The sequence below is a fragment of the Equus asinus genome, chromosome 3, assembly GCF_041296235.1.
Source record: "Equus asinus isolate D_3611 breed Donkey chromosome 3, EquAss-T2T_v2, whole genome shotgun sequence".
In the NCBI taxonomy this organism is placed as follows: Eukaryota; Metazoa; Chordata; class Mammalia; order Perissodactyla; family Equidae; genus Equus; species Equus asinus.
The window spans coordinates 114,696,953-114,722,523 of record NC_091792.1 but is presented as its reverse complement, the minus strand read 5'-3'; the positions used below and the strand labels follow the sequence as shown (position 1 = coordinate 114,722,523).

General features: G+C 33.5%; 1 protein-coding gene across 32 annotated transcripts in view; it reads left to right on the top strand.

Moving 5' to 3' along the window:
* ADGRL3 (adhesion G protein-coupled receptor L3) overlaps nucleotides 1-25,571 on the top strand; it is a 798,980-nt gene that overhangs the window by 163,306 nt on the left and 610,103 nt on the right. For 31 of the 32 annotated variants that reach the window (XM_070505775.1, XM_070505772.1, XM_070505777.1 and 28 more), the window contains exon 2: nucleotides 9,800-9,869. The gene's annotated coding sequence lies outside the window, so the exon portion shown is untranslated. Of the gene's footprint in view, nucleotides 1-9,799; nucleotides 9,870-12,308; nucleotides 12,365-25,571 lie in introns of all 32 variants that reach the window. The other variant, XM_070505753.1, reaches the window with a different exon arrangement.

Below are 25,571 nucleotides of genomic sequence, written 5' to 3'. Positions count from 1 at the left end.
TTAATTAGAGGTTATTTAAATAGCAAGTAGCTCTAATACATTCAAAATGAATTAATTTATATGCAACCTTTCAAAAATGCATCTATTGTTAGAATTAACATAGTTGAAACGTCCATACTAAAGCAATCTATAGATTCAGTGCAATCCATATCAAAGTCCAACAACAGTTTTCATGGAAATAGAACAAAGAATCCTAAAACTTATATGGAACAACATAAGACCCTGAATAGTCAAAGCAATCCTGAGAAAAAAGAACAAAGCTGGAGATGTCACACCACTTGATTTCAAAGTATACTGCAAAGCTATAGTAATCAAAACAGCATGGTACTGGCAGAAAAACAGACATAGAGATCAATGGCACAGAATTGAGAGCCCAGAAATAAATGCACACATGTTTTGACAAGAAGCCAAGAACATACAATGGAGAAAGGGAACTTTCTTCAATAAATGGTGTTGGGGAGACTGGACAGCAGCACGCACTATCTTACACCATACACAAAAATTAACTTGAAATGGATTGAAGGCTTGAATGTAAGATCTGAAACCCTAAACCTCCTAGGAGAAAACATAGGCAGTGCACTCTTTGACATCAGTCTTAGCAGTATCTTTTTGAATACGTCTCCTCAGGCAAGGGGAACAAAAGAAAAAGAAACAAATGGGACTACATCAAACTAAAAAGCTTCTTCATGGCAAAAGAAATCATCAGTAAGATGAAAAGACAACCTACCAGTTGGGAGAAGATATTTGCAAATTATGTATTTGATAAGGGGTTAATATCCAAAATATATAAAGAACTCATATAACTTAATAACAAAAAAGCATACAACCTCATTAAAAATGGGCAGAGGATCTGAACAGACATTTTCCAAAGATATACAGATGGCAAACAGGCACATGAAAAGATGTTTTTAGGGAATGTTTTAGTTATTAGGGAAATGCAAACCAAAACCAAAATGAGATATCACCTCATGCCTGTCAGAATGGCTGTTATTAAAAAGACAAGAAATAAGTGTTGGAGAGGGTGTGAGGAAAAAGGAACCTTCATACACTGCGGGTGGGAATGTAAACTGGTGGAGCCACTATGGGAGAAAAATGGAGATTTCTCAAAAATTTAAAATAAAACTACCATATAATTCATGTATTTCTAGCACCCATTTATTCAAAGAACACAAAAACACTAATTTGAAAAGATATCATGCACTCCTATGTTCAGTGCATCATTATTTACAATAGGCAAGACTTGGAAACAACCTAAATGCCCAGTGACAGATGAATGGGTAAAGACACACACACACACACACACACACACACACACACACACACACACACACACACACAACTGGAATACTACTCAGCCATGGAAAAGATGAAACCTTGCCATTTGTGACAACATGGATGGACCTTGAGAGTATTATGCTAAGCAAAGTAAGTCAGTTGGAGAAAGTCAAATATCCTATGATTTTACTCATGTGGAAGATAAAACAACAATGAACACATAGCTACAGAGAACAGATTGATGGTCACCAGAGGGTAAGGCAGATGGGCAAAAGATGAAAGGGATAAAGGGGCACATTTGTATGGTGACAGATGGCAACTACACTTTGGTGGTGAACATGCTGCAGTCTATGTAGAATTTGAAATATAATGATGTACATCTGAAATTTATGTAATGTTGTAAACCAATGCTACCTCAATTAAACAAATAAACACAAAACAAAACAAGAATACATGTATTGTAAAGAACAAGGTAACTGTACTTTTTTCTTTGTACATCCACCTTAAAAAAAAAGAAATATATGTGCACTGTAAACTACATATTCAAAGAAAAAGTGGCAATCAGTGTCATTTGGATGATGTGTATTTTGAAAGTTAATTCCATAAAATTTATGAATTGCAATTTCTTATTTTAACAGAAATTCCAAGATCACGCTTTTTCCTTCTTAACTCCTCTGTATTTTGAAAAACATTAATTATTCAAAATTCACTATATTGCCACTGAAGTTGAAACAAATGAACATTGATCTATATAATCCTCTTCTTAACAAAACTTCTTAAATACTAAATTATTGTTATATTTTATTACTTAGAAAGCAAACTGTTCAAATTATTTTGAACTGTCTGTCATAGAACATATAAACTTATGTACGTTTTAACAATTATTATTTCTTTATTAAAGTAATAATTTGGATTTCAGTATGTTCTACCAGAAAAATGATTATTTAAAAGCATAGAGAGTAGGCACATTTTATTATAAACGAAAGAAACTTAATAACTCCTGTTACTATAAAATTTGGAAACCATGATTAGGATTCAAATATGTGTAATTTATGTGTAAATTATGTGTAATTATAGTCACAACATAGCCATTTTTGAGGGTAAAAAACACAGATTAAATAGAATGATTATTTTTTATATTGATCACTTGAAAACTATTTGTCAAGTGGAGAAAGAAAAGAACATACATTGCTGAGGAAATAATCTTCCTGGAAGCCCATCAAGTCTTCTTAGGGTTAGAGCAATGGGCTGCTGACTACTTGTAATGCAGAAGGGTTAAAAGGAGAGCAGGAAACCCTTCTGCCCCCAGCCGTTAATCCATTTTGCTCACATAGAATCTCCATTTTGAACCGAGTCTTTTTCTAGCTACTTTATTGGTTCTAGCTTTCAACAGTTACATCTGTTGTATATTTTATCATCTTTTCTCCCATCATAGGAAGCTTCTCATTTTCCTGTATATGGTAGAATGCTGGAACTCCTTCTGATAGTGAATTATTCACAGCAGGTCACAGTTTCTCCTTTATTATGCCACAGGCTAATAGCTGAGTACTCCCTTACATTGGAACAAGCTAAAGCATCTGTGAATTGCTCTTAGGCTAAACTTGAAGAAGGAGGTGCTTGTGGGTATGAAAGCTTTGGATAGTTTTGGATACTTGGGAGAGAATAACGTCCTTGCCTTTTAGTATCTTTACAAATGCTAAAAGAGTACAGCAGAAACAGACCACTGGAGGAATTACCACTCAAGTACAATGCCTTAGCTGAGTACCTGCTAGGATGAGAGTTTTGGTGTTATACATGCTTTGGACTTCTGGTTAACTGATTAATCGGGACATTGCCATTTCTGTGAGGGCAGAAACAATCTCTGTGCAATTAAATTGCAAACTAAAGGAGATAAGTAACAGGTCTAATCTTTGGTTTTGATTTTAATAAATAAAAACTCTTCTCTATGAGGGTAAGAACTTTGTATATTCTTCTCTAAACTTCAATATTACACAGAGGCTGGGTATATAGTAGACACTGATTAAGGATCCTTCCCCTCTCTCTCGTGTCCTATCCTACTTTTTCCTGTCCTATCCTATCCTGTCCTCTGTACGTAAGTGGGCAAACTGACTGTCACCATAATGAGTTGATTCCCTTATCTTGCATTAATTATAACTTATTTTGATATTTAGCTAAACAAAATGTAAGAAATTCAACGTTTTATAAGTGAAAATGTTGGGTAGTATATTGATTAAGCTTTGAGGATTATTCTCTGTTTGGATTATCTGTAGTCCTTTTCCCCTAACAATAAACTATAAGTTGTCCATGTACTGTATATTATTTATATCCTTTATATAAATAAAGGCTGTTGGCTGTTCCAAAAAATATCAGTGACATTTTTTTCAATGGGGAAGAAGGTTAAGAGTAATTTATTCTTTTTATTTATTTTTTTTTTATTGAAGTAACACTGGTTTATAACATTATTTAAATTTCAGGTGTGCATCAATATATTTTGATTTTTGCATAGACTACATCGTGTTCACCACCCAAAGACTAATTACCATCTGTCACCATATAAAATGTCCTTTTACTCCTTTAAATAATTTATTCCAATTATCATGTTAAAGATGAAGATACTAAAGGATAGAAAAGGTAAGGGATTTTTCATAATGTAAAATAAATAACTACTGGGAGTGTTTTCATTTTAACATTGGTCTTCTGGTCAACATAACCTGTTCTTTCCTTTATTATTCTCTTTTTTTTTTCTTACTTTGCATTTAGTTTGCTCTTTTCTTACTTGCTTAAGATGGAAGTTTTGGTTATTGATTTAAGAACTTTCTTTTCTAATATATGTGTTTAAAGCTATATATTTGCTTTTAAGCACTGCTTTAGCTGCATTCCATAAATTTTGACATTCTGTGCTTTAGTTTTCCTTTAGTTGAAAATATTTTCTATTTTCTCTTGAGATTTCTTCTTTAAGTGCATGGGATGTTTAGATTTTTTTTTTTCTTTTTGGCTGAGGAAGATTCACCCTGAGCTAACATCCATGCCAGTCTTCCTTTATTTTTTAGTATTTGGGCCACCAGCACAACATGGCTGCTGACAGAGTGATGTAGGTCTTTGCCCGGGAACTGAACCCGGGTCGCTGAGGCAGAGCACACTGAACTTAACCAGTAGGCCATCAGGGCTGGCTCTAGAATTTTTAAAAAAATTTCCAAATATTTAGGGATTTCCACAATTTTTTTTTTTTAGTTTTTGAATTTAATTCTGTTTCGATTAGACACCTCACTTTGTATGATTTCAGTCCTTTTAAATTTATCAAGATTTGTTTCATGACCTAAAAGTCTCGGTGAGATAGGGGAGAGTTGGTAGAATTTACAGGCAAAAATGCTACAGAATCCCCAGTGTTCTTACCAAAAGTAGAGTAGTTTTTCTGGCATAAACACATAACTTATTGGATGACTGGTTAATTTCCATAGTCATGAAACAGTTGTTTTTGACAATTTTGTACAGTTTTATCATTGATTTAAAATTCCGCCCCAAGGTACCCTCCTTTATAAATTGGCTTACATTCCTGGGGCCCATGAATGACCATATGTAGAAAATATGGTGCATTTAGGACTAAACTTTGTACTGCTGATTTAAAATACACCAGGACTTTAGAGATGTGTTTGTGTTGAAAGTGTTGAAGCTAATTTCATGGGAGCTTGAGATCTTAGCATAGTGTTAGCATGGTATTAAAGCTTAAGTGTAGAGAAGTGCAGAGAGCATTCTTGGTACAGGGGATTACATCAACAAGCCACTCTGTCTAGAATAATCTGTCTGAGAAGCCAGTCAGCAACCCAAGCTGGCTGATGTGGAAATTCTATTTGGTAGAATAGAGTAGTGTCAAAAAGATATTTGTAACAGAAAAGAATATTTTCATCCTATAGAGGGTCTGGAAAACCAGACTTGATGGAAAGCAGTAGAGTGCTTTTATGGACTACTGAGCTGAAAATTATCATGAGGAAAATGACTCATCAGATTATTCTGGCCACTATTTGCAAGGTAGCTTTGAGAGGGGATAGAATAGTACTGTAAGAATACCAAGGTTCTATGCCATATGTCAGGTATGGGGCCAGTGGTGAGATGATGTAGTAGCAGGTAGCCGAGCTAAGTGTAATATGTCTTGGAATCTTGTCTTGGCACTGTCATGTGATACCCATGATAATCTTTATGAGTTGCAGCTTTCTAATCTGTAAAAGAGGAAAAATTCCTTCTCTGCCTACTTCACATAGCTGTGAGGATTATGGTATTGGAAATAGAGATGAAAACCAAACCTGAATACTCTATAGAGAGAATAATATAGCGACTGGATGATGGTTATCAATAAGAAATGAAAATGGAAGATATTTGAAGATAACCCGTAGACCAGTAGATTGAGAGACTGAAAGAGGGTAGTTGGAAAAATGATTTGAACGTCACGAGTAATAAGATACCATTTGAAGCCCTGGTTGAAGATGTGGAGGTAAAACATCATAAATGCAGTTAATGTGTCTATTTATAGAGCTTTGTCACATATTTTCGTATTTAACTTCTGAATAATTTGAAATGATAGCTATGAAGGCTATATACTTTTTTTACAGATAATAAAATTGTGCCACCCAATAATTAACCATTTGTTAATTCTAAAATTGATTTAAAGGCTAACTCATAGACACAAAGGAAAAAACCTGCCTTATAAAGATTTCTCTAACTCGTTGTATTTTTTTAATCTCAATTCTCACAGACCTTTTAAAAGATATCACTGTCATCTTACACTGCAAATCATCTTTTAACTGACACCAGAATGATCTTTTGAGAATGTTTGTTCATGTCACTCATTCATTGCCTCATGAACCTTTACTGGACACTTCAGTAGGAGATGTCAAATAATTTTGGACTTAATGCTACACAGACTAAGACAATAAAATATCTTTTCTTCTTAATTCCCAGCTAATTTTTACTGGGATATCCTGGAATCTCATTTAAATATCAGAATATGAAGGTGCCTTCTAATAGTAAACAGTGTTATGAAATTTGGGGGATGATTATTTCCTGCAAAATTCACTTAAGAAAGCTTATTTTTTGCTTTTCCTTATAAAGATCATTTTATCAAATATAGACAGTGATAATCAGTACAGTGCTATTTGTGAAGGTTAAGGATGAGACTCTGAATATGGACCACTTGCATTCAAATTCTGGCTTTGCCACTCTGTGTCTCAGAATATTTATTTGTAAAATAAAGTAGGTAATGTTCATACTAACCTCAGGGAGTTTTAGAAAGGTTAAAGGAGAGTATAAGTAAAGTGTTTAAAACCTTTAAAAATTTTTGAGATTAAATGAGAATATAAATATAGTGTTGAAAAATAGGAAGTGTTTAAAATTTAAAAAGATTAAAAAGAGTGTGTGAAGAATATACAATCTCTTTCTGTCACTCTCTCATTTTGTTCTTTCTATCCAACTGGAATGTAAATGTGAACTCTATGAGTGCTAGTTTTGTCTGTTCATTTCACTCCTGAGTCCACAGGACTTAGAACAGTCCCTGGGCACTAAGTAAATATTTGATGAAAGAAAGAAGGAATGAATGAATGAAAGAATGAATGAAGTCGCTCTACTTTTTAAACTTACTATTTCAGGATTAGAAAATTTACCTTTAATGTTCATCTTTATCATGTATTCTTATTTTTTTTAATTGATGAATCGAACCTTAGTGTTATTTTATTTTCCATTTTTGATGTCTTACGTATGTGTGTTTACAAGGTTTTATCTAAAGCATAGATTAATTTAACTTTTAATTTTTAATTAAAGTCATTTAGCACTCATACCCAAAGTATTTCCATTTAATTTACAAGACCCAGAGTGAATTGCTGGTGAATTGCTTTTTATGTCACTTTTAATAGTAATAAAAACATATTTGTATGGATTCATTTTCATCCAAGACAACCAAATTTTTATATCCTCCATTGAGTGCTTTCCTTTGAAAGTATCACAATGCTCAAAATCGCCGGCCCGGTGATGCAGTGGTTAAGTTCACACGTTCCCCTTAGACGGCCCAGGGTTCACCGGGTCGAATCCCGGGTGCAGACATGGCACTGCTTGTCAGCCTTGCTGTGGTAGGTGTCCCACATATAAAGTAGAGGAAGATGGGGATGGATGTTAGCTCAGGGCCACTCTTCCTCAGCAAAAAGAGGAGGATTGGCGGCAGATGTTAGTTCAGGGCTAATCTTTCTCAAAAAAAAAAAAAAAATTCTGGGAGCTGGTTTTAAAAACCTGTTTTAGATCAAGTACACTAATTAAAAGAAGAAATTCAACCTTTTACTTTTTACTGATGGGACACTATCGCTTGATATGATACCTTTTCCTGCCCTTCTCTGATTTTCTGTTCCCTTCACCTATCCACTCGCTTTTTCTTTCTCTGTGTTTTCCCTCAGACGTGGGCTTCTTCCTCTTAAGGAGGCTGTGACCCTGTGTAAGCTTATTTCCTCTGAGTCGTCCGCTACCTCTTAAGTGCCTTAAGTAGCTGTGATTGAGTGAAACACTGAGACATTCAATAGCCAAACCGTAAATTGAAGATTCTCTGTCCTTCTGAACAAACAGGAAAGGAAAAGGACTTGTAAAGATAGTTATGTAAACAAATTCACCTTGTTGACACATACACTGGCACATTTGTGTTTTTGGTCTCAATTTATGTGAGGCCAATACAGAAAATTTCCAATAAATAATTTTAATTTTTTAACTGAAAAACATATAAGTGTTTTGTTCACCCAGTCAGCATTTTTAGGCCCTGTTGGGAGCTTGGTTCTTTAGGGAGGGATAATACAAATTGAAGAAGTAGTCACAGTTGCTGTTCTCAAGCAACTGACATTATAAGTGTTCTCAAGCAATTCACATGATAAGCAATTTATATTATAAGTAGGGTTCAGCAAAATAGAAGAATATACAAAGAAGTATGGGGGCATCAGGGGAGGTACAATTGGTTCTGTCTGTGGTAGAGTGTGGCTCTGGTAAGATCAGGGAGAACGTGTGGAATAAGTCATGTGTGGATTTCGGAAAGTATTTCCTAAATAGGGGAACAAAGATCTAAAGGGTGAGCATATTTGTAGGAGAGCCTGTACTGTCATTACTTGTGATTGTGCAGATATGTAGAATATTTGCAAGATGGAACATGCTTGTTCTTCAAAACACGGGCAAAAATACCTTTTGTAAACAGCCAGTGATTATTGAAGGAACATACTCGATTTGTTGAAAGAATGGCTGTGCAGGGAAATTCAAGAAGGTGATTAAAAAATTACTTTCAGTTGTCTGTTCAAGTAGTCAAGTGTGCCTTTCAAATATGGGTTGGGTTGCTCTTGTGCTGCAAAATCTCACTAACTGGCCAAATAAGGGTGGACATCCACTAGAAAAAATACAGTAAGTTCCATTGCTCTAATATTTCAAGATCTTCAAATAATATATAATGCTTTATTAGTGAATATTTTTCCATTAATTTGTTTTCGTATATATCTGTGGGTAATCAGTAGTGATTCTATAAAGGAGAGCTCAATTTAAATTTTATGCTAATGAGTGTCTGCCCATATATAAGTTCTTATTCGTTTGATGACAAAGATAATGGATTTTATCTTTGTTTTGGCACATATATGATTACTTAGCGCTTTGCTAATAGCATAGTACTCCTAATAGCATGATAAATACTGAATATCATAATAATTAATGCAGCTGAGGCTTGTATAAAGCACTTAAATGAACTCACTAGATAGAAAGTTCAAAAATTAATATGACCAGTTGTAGAACCATTAGAAAGCTTTGAAATCCCAAAGAAAATGCTTTGAAGGACATTACTCTTTTCTTGTGAAATATCTGGCATGTTGATATTAGTTTAATAATAAAAGAAATAGAAAATGTTATGGCAATTTAAAAAAAATGAAGACCAAAAAAACCCTGTAAATCTACTATTTAAGTAAACTCTTATTTTTGTTTATTCATTTCTAATATTATTAAAATCTGAATTTGTTTAAATTATTGTAATCACAATCTCTGTGTATGTACATAAATACACAGAGCGTGTGTACTTGTGTGTCTGTATGATTGAGTAGCAAGATATACCAACATGTTTCTCAATTTTTTTTCCGCAGCAGTTCTAATGATAAAAGTGATTAAACACATCCCAGGATCTTAGCTGGAAATGCCTGTTGCAAGAAACCAGAAAATTTCGTGAAAATCTCAGAATTTATTTTTAAAACTTGCATGTTCTTTTAAGTAGGAAAATATTTAACTTTCATACCTACCAAATTCCTTACCTTTTCCCAGTGAACATTATAGTAAATTAGATGGTGTGGGAAGATGTGTCACATGTAAATTGAGTTTTGTTTTTATACCATAGTTCTACTGCCATACCCCAAGCATTGTGGAAGAAAACATACTTGGCAAGCAATAAGAAATATATGTCTGCTCAAATTTTTCTACAACTGTAGCCTTAAAATAAAGTATATATTTTTTTCTCATCATCTAATTTTATTTTTTACAGAAATGTTCAAATGTCCAGTAAATTGGAGGAAAAAAAACATGGACTTTTAGCAACTGAAGAGCAAATTAAGGTAATTATTAGATTATCGTTGCCAATCATAACTGTTAGTAATTTCAAAGTGTGTTTAATATATTTGCACTCAAGTTAGTATATGCTTTTATGAGTATCATACTGAAAATTCTATGTATTGTTTAATGAGTTACTAAAATAGAATTTTGTATATTTTTGAAAAATAATTTGATATTTGTTGTGAACGAATACGTAAGTACTGTAGTTCAAAGTATTTGCTGTTATGATTAAGTATACTCCCGCTATATGAAAAATAAATGGGCTACTAAAAATCAATAATTTTAGTAGCTCTCTGTCTCTTTCCAAAGGCACATAGCTATATTAATGTCTTAGTGGAATAACTATTCAGAATTTTAAAATTAGTGCATGTATACCAACACAACTTATTAAAGTCATTTTTGTTTAATTCATTCCACTTGCTCTCAGTTATATAGTCATGATGGTGAATATAAATATTAGGAAATAAAATGTATTCATTTTATAGCACCAAGATGTTTAATATAAAGCAGATTATTTTCATAAGTAATGTTTTTATTTATCACAAATGTATTTATGGAGTACAACATAAAAGACTCCAAGGAATATAACATTAGGCCAGTACATATATTTGCTGCATCTTCTTCAGCAAATAATTTGAAGGCAAAACAGGCCTTTATGTTAATCAATCAACAGTAAAATTGGAATTATTTTCTTTTTCAACTCATTGATGTTAATTTCTGTAAAGTGACTTTGCAATGTTATAGTGTAAATTACTATAAATATACAGCTTAAAAGTAGAAATATCAACTTTCTTATTTTTCTTCACATTAAAATAATTCATGTTCATTTAATTTTGACTTGGTATAAATGGTATGTATTATAAATTATTATAAATTTATTCAAAGATTCTGTATTCTTCTTTTTACTCTGAGTACCAAGTGACTTAAGACTATAAAACCATTGCGCTCAGCTTTGTAGACACTAAAATTTCCAATTGATATTCCTTCTTTTAGATATTTTTACCTTAATTTCTTTGTCACTGCTTTCTTCTGCACATTCATTCATATATGCAAACAATTGATATTATTCCTATTTTCAAGGGTGGATATGATTGAATTTCCTTTATTTGTACTTACTAGCTTATCTATACATTAACACGTAAATTTTGCACACATCCTTATAGTGACTTGAAAATGAAATGAGTTTTTTGGTACTTAGTGAAATAAATAAATTAATTAAATGAACAAAAACAGGCTGATTCAATCATCTTTTTTGAAATTAAGCCAAGCACAACTTAGATGTGCTTGCTCTGGAGAAATTAAATGCTAGTGGGAAAGATATGGCGCTCCAAGGGAATTATTGCATACATTTTAAAGAATCAGTGACAGACTGCTAAGGAAACAAACCTGGGAGCAGGTCACTTTTGCTGGAGGCTCTTGAAACATTCATAGAAGTTGCAAAATTCACTGAGGGGTTGTTGCGGCCGGGAAGGTGAGGTCATGCATTCCAGGCGAACAGAATAGTTTCTGAAAGGGTACAGAAAGGAGCAAAGGATGGCCACTGAAGGATTGATATTTCCAGTGTGGTGAAGGATTACACACGTGGTAGGACAATGTTAGGAGATGAGTCTGGAAAAGTAGGGTTTGCAACAGCCTGTGCAATATCATGTTTGCCATGTTAAAGCTTAATTTTTCAGCCTAGATGTCTCTAAAGTGGTTGTCCATAGGGTTGTGAGAAGAAAATTTCAGGACCTCTCTTGATAGTTATTTTTATTAAGAAATATAAGAAAGAATTAAGATCTTATAATATTTAATGTAATCACTGCCGCAGGCCCCCAGATATGAAGTTTCTGGAGGAGTCATAGACATTTTTGCAGTGTTAAGTGATTGACAGCATTTGCTTCCTTGTTTTGAGGTATAATTCATATACCATAAATTCACCCTTTTAAAGTGTACAATTTAGTGGTTTTTAGTATATTCACCAAAGTGTGTAACTATCACTACTGTCTAATATAGAACCTTTTTATCATCCCTAAAAGAAACCTTATACCCATGAGCAGTTACTCCCCATTACCCCCTTACCCCATCTGCTAGCAACTACTGATATACTTTCTGCCTCTATGGATTTACCATATAAATGGAATCATACAATACCTGGCCTTTTGTATCTGCCCTTTTTTCTTAACATAATGTTTTTAAGTTTCACCTTTGTTGTGTCAATCAGGACTTAATTTCTTTTTATATCTGAATAATATTCCATTGTATGGATACATTACATTTTGTTTGTCCATTCTTTAGTTGATGGGCATTGAGTCTTTTATACATTTTGGCTATTGTTAATAATGCTCCTATGAATATTTGGGTACACGTCTTTGTGTAGGCATGTGTATTCATTTCTCTTGGATATATACTTGAAGTGGAATTGCTGGGTCCTATGGTGACTGTATGTTTTACCTTTTGAGGAACTTCCAAACTGCTTTGCAAAGTGGCTGCTGCATTTTACATTCCCACCAGAAATGTACGTGTTCCAATTACACCATATCCTTGCCAAAAGGTACTATTGTCATTTTGATTATAGCCATCCTAAGAAATTAAGTCACGTGATATCTCATTGAATTTTGATGGCCATGTTTGTTTTTAAGTGTATTTTAGTGTACGGATGTTACGTATGTTTGGATAAGTACATTGTCAATTTTTAACTAGACTAGTCCTCATATTTAGACAATTGACTTTATGAAGTGTTAAATAAAAGTTATTTGATTAGTACATGCAACATACGTCAACAATAAAAAAAATGGCAGAGCTGACATTTTCCCTACTTCTATTATGGGATATTTTTCAGATTCATTATATGATAGAAGCATTGACAATCTACTCAGATTTATTAAAAATTGCTAAAAACTTAATATAATCAAGAAAACTATGAAATAGGGATTTATCTCATATCATAAGTGATTAAAGTTGTTTGACAAATGTATTTTGTCTCAAGATGTAGCTTGATGATTAATAGTACACAGCAACGCAAATACAAGACTTTTAGTAACATCTGGAACACGAATGCAAAGCTCTCTGGGTTTTTCAGCAATGTTTAAAGTCATGCTCCATCTAGTCATTTACACATTTTCCCTAAACTTTATGATGAATCCTTAGAAGCCTTATTTGAGATTTCTTGCAGGGAAGGAATAAAATCATTAGAGAAACCACAGTTCTTCCTGCTGTGGTAAAAATGTCTGAAATCACACAAGAAAAATTATATGGCAACAAATAAAAATGTATTACTTTGTCAGCAAATACTGTTGGAAGATGACATTAAAAATATTGCTTTAATCAGAAAAAAGTATTAGAACAAATTATGAAGTCTGAGAGATTCACTTTGCATTTGGAAAAAATATCTGTATTTTTAATGTGTCAATTTATGATATTTGCTAGTTTAATTTTTTAAAATCAGGTTTATTGATGTCTAGCATATATGTAGTAAGCTCTTTTTAACGTACAGTTTTGTTTTGACAAACACATAAAGTTGTGTAAGTATCACCAAAATCAAGATATAGAACGTATCCATCACCCCCAGAAGTTCTTTTATGCCCCTTTGTAGTCAACCCTTCGCACCACTATGAGCCCTGGAAATTTCTGGATTCTATTTTAGTAATAAAATACAAAAGAAAAAAACCAAACAAACACCTGAGAGGAAGCAGAGTAAAGAGGTGGAGTTTTGAAGGCAGACTCTATGTATGACCTTGAGGGTGTTACTTACCCTCTCTGTGCTTCAATTTCCTCATCTGTAATATGGGGTTAACAAAATCGTCTACCACATATCACTTGGAATAGAGCTAGGCATGTCTAAGCACTTAAAAACACTGTTTTTTTGTTTTTTACAAACAAAAACTATAATTTTTTGAACCTCAAAGGAGAAGATATATTTTCTGCAGTAAATGACCTCTTTGAATGGATTTAACCACAAAGCATCAAAGTTTTCAAAATAATAAAGCCTATTTAGAAACAGTACTGTCACAGAAGTTTTGGTTAATGGCTCTATTCTTCCAGTGCCTTAGGCACAGATCCTTGGAGTGATTATTGAATTTTCTTTGGCACGTATCGCACATCCAGTCCGACTACTTCTGAGCACCTCCTCAGCTACTACCTTGGTTCAAATCACAGTCTCCTCTTGCCTGGAGAATTACAACAGTTCCTGTTTTCCTGGCTCACTGTTTTCATTGTATAGCACTCAGCGCTGTTCCATCTTCATCTTCCTCTGCGCTCCAGCTGCTCTGGCTTCATTGCCATTCGCTGAACGCACAAGGCTACTCTACCTAGAAGCCTTAGCCTTTTGGTCTCTCTAGCAATCACATTCTCCCTAGTTATTCCACGGCTTATTTCCTAGGCTTTAAATCTCCTCTTCTTATGGCAGCCTTCCCTGAACATCCTATTTAAAAATGAAACTGCCTGGGGACGCCCTCTGCCCTCCTCTCCTGCTTTATTTTTCTCCAGATCACGTTACCACATTACGCACAATTTTGTATGTTGTCTTTTCTCATTAGTTAATATATTCTTAATATTTCCTCTTTATAGCATCCTTTTAATTTCTTTTTTTATGTGTCTTTTATATTGTACCACTGGCCTTGCTCATCACTTTGGACATTAGGAAGATCACTCTGGAGGAAGTGTGGGTGACCCTTTGACAAGAGGCGGGAGGATTATTTGGGAAAAATTTGCAATAACTCAGGTGAATTATAATGAAGATCTGGTTTAAGGCAACAGCACTGGGGATTGAGTGGTAGTAACACATTTGGGACTATTTGGAAGGTAAAATTTATGGGTCTTAGTGACTGATTGCATTCAGGTAGTGAGCGTTGAAGTCTCAGTGGGATGAATCTCAGGTTTGAAACTAGCAACCCTGATGGCTGGCGGTGCCATTTACTGAGCTTTAGGGAGCAGAGCTCTTTGTGTGTGTTTTTTTTACAGAAATAATAATTAGTGTTTTTATAGAAATAGTAATGCTTGTCTTTTACAGAAATAACATCCAGAACTAGATGTTAATTTTTATATCTAGGTAGGAGCGATCTCTACAAATATAACACCTAAACCAAAGCTCCTTAATTCTCTCACTTCTTTAATCATTTGTTTATACAAATTAAAAAAAAATGTTTTGGTTTGCTGTGAAATTACATTTTGTAATTAATTTCAAAACCGTAGTCAAAAAGTACAGGATGCAAAACTGGCCATGGGCAGAGTAAAAGCACATTAATTATTGAGGCAGTCATCTCTGCTTATTCCATTCTTGGAGATATAGTGGCTGTCAGAATCTGTCAGCTGTATAGTTAGCGCCCTTCAGAATTTACATGCATAAATGGCGACCTTTGGAGATTTGCATAAAGATAAGTCTGGCGTTCAAATGATAGCTGCCAGTCAGTTGGGTAGTGTCAGCCACTACTTAAACCACAGAAGGGGCCATGAAGCAGTGAACAGCAAATGGACTACATACGAACCAACAATAATACTTTTTCACTAAACAAAAATAAAACCTATTTTTACTACAGTTTTACAAAGGTTAAAGAAGTAACAACCAATTACTGAATATCCCTGGATCAGTATTTTTGGTGTACATAGCTTTTCTTACTAAATGTTTCTGTCAAAACTTTTTATGTTTTAAAATGACTAAATTTTAAAATTTAATAACTTAAAATATTTATTAATTTAATATTATAAAATTAATGCATACTCTTCTAGAAAACATTGCAAACACAGAATATTAATATTATCCATAATCCTACACCCAGAGGAAACCGTGGTTAATGTTTTAGTGTAAATTTTTATTTATCTTTTAAATAAATAAGCAAATATACATAACATATTTATAGGCTCATATATGTGCAAGTACCTTTCTGCTAGCATCATACTACATTTTATTCGTCATAAATACTACTGAGAGAAGCATATCTTTATATAAATCTTTTGGTACACAGTTGATTATTTCCTCGAGTAGATTTTTGTAGTGAAATTATTGGGTCCAAGTGTGTGACTCTTTTTAAAGCTTTTGATACATATTGTTAAAACTTCCTTTCAGGTTTCACTTCCATAAGCTGTCTTTTTACCTGTATCCTCACCTTCCTTTGATCATTTTTAAATGTTGTATTTCAAATGTCTGGTAAAAGCTTGCCACTTAGGGAATGTCACATTAAAACCTATGTAAGGCAGAAAAATAATTTTCAATTTAAAAAAATCTATCTTTTCTTTGAGTATTGTTACAAATTTCAATTTCCGTGTAAGTAGCATGTCACTTATCACTTGCCTCACCCATCAACCTAAACCTAAAACATTCATGTTTCAGCACAATGCAGAATACCTAAAACAAAAGCAAAAAATAATGACAACAAAGTGAAGAACTTCGAGCATTCAAAATAATTGTACATAAATTCTGTGTAAGACTATCAGAGCAAATAAAATGTGTTCCTCATCTCCTGTCTTTTTTGTCATACATCTCTGCGTATTTTCTTTTTGTTGAGGAAGATTAGCCCTGAGCTAACATCTCTGCCAATCTTCCTCCACTTTCCGTGTGGGTCACCACCACAGCATGACTGATGAGTGGTGTAGGTGTGCGCCTGGGATCTGAACCCGGGTCACTGAAGCAGAGTGCACTGAACTCAACCACTACACCATGGGGCTGGCCCCATCTCTGCTTATTTTAAATGCCCATTTCTTTTCCTACTTTGGCAAACAAAATTGTGACAACTGTAATTTTAGAATGCAACCAGACCTTCTTTAGATTTTTCATCTTGCAAATCCCTGAACCATGTTCTTTAACTCAGTACTTTAAAGATAAGACATAAAGAGTAGTTAACAATAAATGCTATGAAAGGGTACACAGTTTTTTACTGATATAGTTAAACATGAATTCAGGCAATATGTGGGATGTATACTAGTCCAGTCAAAGCTCTAAGATGACTGTGATACTCATTTTCCATTATTTATTTATTTGTTTACTTTTATTTTTTGGTGAGGAAGATTGGCCCTGAGCTAACACCTGTTCCCAATCTTCCTCTTTTTACTTGAGGAAGATTGTTGCTGAGCTAACATCTGTGCCAGTCTTCCTCTATTTTTTGTATGTGGGATGCTGCTTCAGCATGGCTTGATGGGTAGTGTATAGGTCCATGCCCAGGTTCCGAACCTGCAAACCCTAGGCAACTGAAGTGGAGTGCGTGAACTTACCACTACGCCACCGGGCTTGCCTCTCTGTTATTTATTTTTATGGATAAACCCTGAACTAGCAGTGAGGCAGATGGAATACTGTGTCTTGATCTTTGTATTTGACCAGATTTTCTTTGTCCTAAACTGGCCACTGCTGCCTCTAACCCACAACGTTGAAAAAATATTATGTGGTTCAGAAAAGACTGCTCATTTCTATCAGAATCAAGGATGCTATACTGAATTAGAGAGAGATCTGCTCTATGCCTTAAATATTTATAGATTGGGGTTTTGTGCCACAGCTAAAGGCTAAAAACAGTTCATTATTGGCTGTTGATTTTCTTTGTTTATTGTTTGCAGGAGAGGGATTTGTTCATAAAATTTTGAGTATATACATTAAAAATTAGCCATTGTAAATGTTTGAGGTATTTTAACAAATGTGTATACCCAGGCAACCATGATGGTTATTTATCTGTCTATATCTCTATCTGCCTATTTATGCTTATAGTTTTGTTTTGTTTTGTTTTGTTTTCTATGTGCAGTTCTATGAGATTTAAGAGTTGTATAGAGTTGTGTTTTCATCACTGCAAGTAGGGTACAAAATAGTTTTATTACCTGAGAATTCCATCCTGTTACCCCTTGTAGTCATTATCTGTCTCTGTCTCTAACCCTTAGCAACTGCTGATCTGTTCTTGATTCTCATATTTTTAGCTTTTTCAGGATGTCACATGCATGAATCATACAGTGAGTAGCTTTTGAGACTAACTTCTCTGACTCATCATAATGCCCTTGAGATACATCCTTATTTTTGACTATATCAGATAATTTATTCTTTCTTTATTGCTGTGCAGTAGTCCATTGTATGGATGGATCAATTTATTGATCCATCCACTCATTCAGGAACATTTGGGTTTTTCTAATTTTTGGTGAAAATAAAGTTTCTATAGACATTTACATGCAGGGTGTGTGTGTGTGTGTGTGTGTGTGTGTGTGTGTATGTATGTATGTGTACATAAATTTTCACTTCTCTGTGGTAAATACCTAAGAGTTGGATTGCTGGGTCATATGCTAAGTGTATCTATTGTTTCCTTTTTATTATTTCTATGTTTCATTTCTCTTCCTGGATTTTGTTTCTATTTTATTTCTATTTTAAATGGCATTATATAAAATGGTGTTAGACAGAACCTTTAATCTTCTTCAAGTGCTGAGTTATTAATTTTTGACAATAGCCCGACTATGGCAAGACCTGCTTTTATCGGTTTCTGAATTTAGGTAGGATAAATTACATCATCCAAGTGGAAAATGCTGCTTTTATGATTTTTTTCCTTCCATGATATTTTCGACTTTTCTTTAAAAATGATCTTGTTTCCTTTAGTAAATGATCCCCAAACATCCAACCCCTGGGACTACGGCTTAACTGCACTGGATGCAACATTTAACGGTTTTATTCTAACTTAAGCTCATGTATTTTTTACATAGAAAAGACCCTCATTGAGAACATATTTTGCAATATGTTCTAACAAATTTGGTCATCTAGCATTCAAGACCTAGCAAGTTAAATTAACCAAATTATAGAAGAATAGAAATACTGAAAACTAAATATGACTCTGACATTGTATAGTAAGGATACTAAAGTCATCATGAAAAATTTAGTAAATATAGCAGACTGGATCCATTATATGTCAGAGCAAAGTTCCCCTATGTATCTAAGGGCCTCTGAGTTATACACTTTTTACAAATGTGGTTCCTATTAGGAAGAGAGCTGGATCAGGTTACCTTTACTCTGGGCCTGGTCTTGCCATTAACTTGCTGTGAGGCACATCTTATAATCTCTCTGGATTGTAGTATTCTCATTTGTCCAATTAGTGAGGGCAACAGTAGATTATCCATAAAGTACCTTCTTGCTCTAAAAAAACAGGATGCTGCAATTCTGTGGTGATCTTGGGTCATTGAGAAGAAAAAGTTAGTTTGTGTGAGTGTTTAACATGCTTTGGTAGAAGGCAAGGATGTGTATAATACATTTTAAAAGACTGTTGAACAATACTTAAAATTTTGAAAAACAGTTTTGGTGCTTAGAAAAAAATCCACTAAGTATTCCAGAAAGTTGACTATTATAGAATCATTAATTTCCCTACTGTTTTTGAAAAGTTCAATAATTTGAAAAATTCTGGGTGTTGTTTTATATTCAGTAAATACATAGGTAAATGTAAAAGTCGTATCCCCATTTTTTAGTATTATAGGATTTTATTTAGAATTCTGTTTTAAGATTTTTTTTCCAGAATTTCTGTCAATACAATTTATTTAATTAGTGCCCCCCATACTTATTAAACATAGGCTTCATAATAAATTCTGCATTTATTCAAAGTGAATATGTATTTTCCTAAACAATGTCAAGCTTATTTACTCACAAGAAGAGGAAATGAATAAAAACATTACCTGTGGTTACTTTTGCTTAAGGTAGAATGACTACTACTTCATTAAGTAACATATTTCAAAGGCTAAGGAAGATCATCATGAATCTTGAAGAGGAATGAAGATTAAAACACACTAATTTTAATTTACTTAAAAAATCATTTATTTACTGCATATTATATTAGTGTAGGGTGTTCCTAAGAACTCTGCTGTGTTCTGGAGTGATAATGCTATTCTGACCTAGAGAAAAATCAAATCTAATTGGGGATACAGAAACATGTATAACTAGCTATAAGATGCTAAGTACTATAATAGAAACATGAGAAAATGGGAGTAATTAATTCAGAATAAAAGACTTTGGGAAAGCTTTGCAGAAGTGGTATCATATGGGAAGAATTTTACTGCTGAAGAACAGAGATTGGACCTTCTAAGAGAGTGGTCATGGCAAGGCCAGAGTATCTATTAGAGAATAATGAGTAATCTGTTCTAGGGAAATATGCTTTTCCTGAGTGGTAGAGTATTGGGGAAGGCTACTTAAGAGGAAATTTAAGGACATATTAAGAGACCCTCTTTATGTTATTATATATTGAGCAGAGACCTAATTGTAGGTATTATAGGGACCCTGTTGTTTTAGAGAGCAATATCTCTTCCAAGTGTGAGAGATGCATTAGAAGTGGGATACAACAATCAGATAAACAACATAAAATGTTGGGGTGGGGCTGATAGCTACAGGATTCTGTGGAGTGTTCACAAACACCAGGGCTCTCAGCACTGATGAAAGTTCAAATGGTGAACGCCCTTCCGTGCACTTTTAAATAAACCTTTGAAATCTATCCCTTTAGAACTCATTTAGCCCAGGAGGACCACATTTTTTTCTTCTTTAAAACATTGTAAATTTTATACTTAAATAAAAGTTTCTTTTATATCTTTCCAATCCATTTAATGTACAATATATGCATTTTTTATTCCTTGGGTCCTAAAATGTGTTAGTGGAAGAGAATTTAATTGCTTAAGAAAAAAGGAAAAATAAAGCAATTGGATTTCTTGGTTTGGCTTAGTGCTGCCTTCAGTGTTCTGAGAACAATAATGCAATTAGCTAAAATGTTTATCCACAAAATTTAATTCCTGGGGAGTATCGTCTCAAATTGCCTCTTACAAGTGTAATGGAAGCAAGCAATTGTTTGCTGGCTTTGTTGCCAAAAAATTGTGAATGGCTAGATTTTTATAAAACTTGGTGGCAATGCGTGTGTAATCATGTAAACTCTCCATTGTAAATTTGAATGAAGAAACTGAATTTTGTAGACAAACACTTTTTGTTATATTGTCTCTCAGTGTTCTCAGCCACGAGGGAAGAAATCTTTGGTGTTATTAATTATTCTTCAAATGAAGTTTTTAATAGATTTCTTTTTCATTTCAACTTAATTTCATCCTTAATTGAATGCATTGAATTCGCAATATTTTTGGATGGTCAGTTTATGGATAATCTAGTGATAAGTAGTTGAAAACGAAAGTTTGATATTTATTCTGGCCATGTATAAATATCCAAAGAAAATGACTACTTTTTATCATTATACCTTTATCAGTAAATATTGTAGGAGTAATTCCCTCTGATACTACCTTTGAAAATACTTACTAATAAGAAAAGAGCAGAAGAAGTGTATTATAAAACCTTGCTGAATATATAGCTTCTGAAATGTTATCCCTGGATAAAGGCTATAGAGATCGCTTCTGATAACTTTGCTTTACCGTAGTATGTTATTTCAGGTGCTTTCTATCTTGATGGGACTATTTCCTAGCTGCAGTTAAAACATACTATTAAGTTAATCCTATATAATAAGTATAATAAAAATATGAAGGTTATAATATGTTATTAAATCCATTCAGCAAAATATCACAATGAATTAAAGGTTTCTTTTAAAAAATAGCCAAATGTAACTCATTTGAAATAGATGAGAAAATGATAAGATAGCTGAAAATGTTTTCACTGGCATTGACTTCAATAGAATGTCAAGGAATAAATTTAATACAAAACAATTTGAAAAACGTTGATGTGGAGGGGAATAGCTCAACCATTAGTTTGCAAAGAGTAGCACTAATAGGTTTCTTTTATTCCAGCTTCTGAGAGAGCACATTGTGCTAATGTTAATAGACAAACGAGGAATAATGAACTAATGGGGTCTCCACCAAACTATATTCACTATGAATTGAAGACCACGTCTGAATTCAGATTGTTTTCAACTTGCATTTGATATAGCCTGTTTTAGATAGAGAGGGAAAGGATTTATTTGTGAAGTGCTACCTACAGTGTAACTTTCGCTCGAATGCTTGACACATTTCTTGTACATATGACATCCAGTGACAGAATTCTTTTAACTTTAGCTATAGCAGAATGTAAACTTTTAACAAAGTTAAAATTAATGAAATGACATTAGATTTTTTCCCATTATGTGTATGCCTGTGTATTATATTTAGAATGCAAACTCAGTTATAATGTTGGCCCATTTCTACTGATAATGATCATAAAGTCTTTAAAGTAAAAAAGAAGACTTTTAACTATCTTTGATAATGCCTTAGATAAATGAGAATTGGGTATTTTTAAACTTTTATTGGGATGTACATATATCAAGTTACATTAAAACACATTTGGGGGCTGGCCCCGCTCCATTTCAGCGGCCCAGGGTTTCACCAGTTCGGATCCTGGGCACGGACATGGCACCACTCATCAGGCCATGCTGAGGCGGTGTCCCACATGCCACAACTAGAGGGATCCACAAGTAAAATATACAACTATGTACTGGGGGGAGTTGGGGAGAAAAAGAAAAAAAAAAAAGATTGGCAACAGTTGTTATCTCAGGTGCCAATCTTAAAAAAAAACACATTTGTTACGTTAATCTGGAAGGGGAGATTCTTATTTTGACTTACATTGGAAAATTATTGCCAACTTGACTTATTTGAACTGAGTTCTTGAGTAGTTTATCATTTGAAAGGCTTTGATCTCTGACAACATAATGCATAATATGAGTAAAAATGAAGAGCAACCAGCACACTTTTGGCTTTCCCAGTCAGTGCCTTTTCTGCCATACCCAAGTTTAACTCCTTCAAAAGGAAAGTCTATATTGTTGTTATATTAATGTGTAATGTAGTTACTGTAAATCTATGTGTTTTGCAGCTAATAAATTAGTTTGTAAGTTGACACCAATAACGTGTATTTGCATAGTGCTTTGACTGGCCTTTTTGATGCTTCTCACATTCAAGTCCACATCACTGAGCGTCTCTTATGCCACAGGCACTATGAAACACACTTTCATGTAACTTATTTAATAATCGATTAACCTAGTAAGGAAGATATTCTTACTATTACCACTGAGAGGAATGGAAATTTTATTTAGTAGAATAAACTTTTATATTTCATTATTAGTTTGCGATATAATAAATGTAGGTTAAAATATAATATATAACAACAATAATAATGCAGTTTCTAGGAGTTCACTTTTATAGAAAATGTCATCAAATCATTACATCACCATTCAGCAATCATTACAAAATTATATAAGGCTAGGGCTTTTAAGCAAAAAGAGTTTTCTCTCTTGCATATTAATGTAACCCCTGTTTTATTTTTCCTGTAACAATTTTGCCTTCTTGTTCTCACAAAACTTTCTAAATTTCAAATCATTTTATAAAAGAATTTAAGGAGAAGGACAGGAGCAGGGTTATCCTCCATTTCCCTGATCTGGCCAGCATTAAAAACAAATAGCCAAAAATTTATCCAAAAGGGAAATGGGGAAAATGTGAGGATATGAAAATATGAAAGCACATGATCTCCGAAGGTCCTGCTTTTTAAAACTGTTGCAGAGACCACCTTAAACCTCCAGAGAATTATGAATTTCACAGTGTCATTCTACTTCTCAATTCCTAGTTAGCTGTGTTATTTGCTCACCAACTTTTCCTTCCTCTTTTGCACCACAGAGCTAGAATGCCAGTGTTTTTAAGATGCTCAGGAGATTGGTCCTGTTTCTTGTATTTTCTAAATGCTACATGTCGGTACGTATCTGGAAAATGTGAATAACCGCAGGAGTTGCTAATCACCTGTAAAACGTTTGAAAATGGTGGCTTGTCCTTTCAGGCTCCTGAGGGCTATGTGAATCTCTTCTCTCTAAGAATCATTTCTTCAAAGAAGAGATGTAAAAGTTTAAAGATTCTACTTCTTCCCCGTATTTTACTCCAAAGATGGTTGGTTGTATAGTTGTAGAAATAGAATGAGTGAGTAATAAATCAGTCACTGGAGAGCCATAACACACTGTATTTTGAACAAGTAAGTCAATCTGGACTTTGTAAAGTAGATGCTCTGTTGAAATTTCTGGACTGAACCATTCTTCATATTATTTTAGAAGTCTTTATCACACCCGCAAGGCTAGACTCTGAATGATGAAATAATAAAGTGATGCTACTTTTGATGTATTTTATTTTGCCTTGAGAAAAAGATCATTGAACAATGTTTCACTGAAACTGCGGACCTGGAAATTTGTCAGTGTCTTTTCTGATATGCCCCAAAATTAAAAATAAGGAATGGCTGAAATGAATTTGATAAAAAAGTAATTTATTGAATAAGAAAGCAAGCTTTGGAACTCTAAAAATAGAAAATATGGTGGTTTTGGCTTAGAATTGTGGATTTTGATGCAAAGGATTCATTTATATACATCCTTCATTAGGTATCATGGAGTGAGAATTATTAGCCTCTGTAAATGTATTGACAGTAATGACACCACAGTCCAACTTGAAGAATCTGTTTTTTTTTCACTGAGATAAGTTACATTATTTTTTTTCTTGTCTATCACACTCAAAACATGGCAAAGAATTTCACATTTAAAGTCTTCATCCAGACTTGATTAGCAAGTTTCATTCATCATAGTCCTATCTATCAACCTTAATCTCATTCAGTGCTACTTAGTAAAATAATGTCTTCCTTCATGCCTTTCCTGGCTTCCCTAGGTTTGCTGACCACTCTACCTTTTTGGTTTCATCTGTGCTTTTATCATCGAACTCCATTTATGGAGCCTCTGATTCAGACTACTTTTTTTTTTTTTTTTACATATTTGATTTCCCTCGTATATTCCTGAAATAGGAACTAACAAAGAATCTTTCAAAATCTTGTATTTATTTAAATAACTGAATCAGATGTGAGGTGGAAAATGTGTAAATCAAAGAATCCTCTCTTCTGCTTTCCCCCTCTCTTCTCTTTTGCATGTGCTTTCTCTTCTTCCTCAAGTGTCTTCCTAGCCCCTCGTCCCCCTCCACACGCAGACCCACACGCCAGTGCTTTTCCCTTCTTCATTCTTTCTTACTGCAAAGGAAGGAATAACTTACACTAGGGTCACTTGAATTTATTCACATGTTCTAATTAGAAATAAAAATCCTGAATGGACCAATTATAGGACAGGACAATTCCTTACTTGTAAGTGCAAAGTATATGGAAATAGAAATTGTCCATAGAGTCAGACGTTAGTAAAAATATTATTTATTCAAGTATCAAAATGGTGTTTGAAGTAAAAATTGCTTACTTCAGTTAATCGCCAAATCCATAGTTAGAGATAAGTAGCATTAAATGAACTTTATGAACCTCTCGAGAATAGAGATAATATTTTTATATTTTTCACAATAGGAATTAGTATTAATTAGTAAAAGTGCTGCTGACTTGTTTAGCACTGCCTTTGAAAATATTTTATGGCTAAAGATGTAATGAAGCAGATTCTTTTCAATGTGAAATCGAATTTTTAAATGACATACATCATATGTCAGACAATAATGTATAATAAAATTATTAACTTCTTATTTCATCTTTTGGGTTAATTCCATTAATTTTCAAAATCTATTTTGTATTTTATATTTTATAATGTAATATATTTTATATTTTGTACTTTATATTTTAAAGTGTACGAATATATTTTTGTACTTTATATTTTACATATACTTTATATTTTAAAGTATTTATGTTTGTAAATAAAAGTAGAAAAAGATGCCAAGTAATAATCAGAGAAACGTCAATCTTCTGTAGTGATTGAATAAAAATGATAAATACTTAAAACTACTAGTACTTTTCTCTTACTGGACATATGAAGGATACCATTTAACTT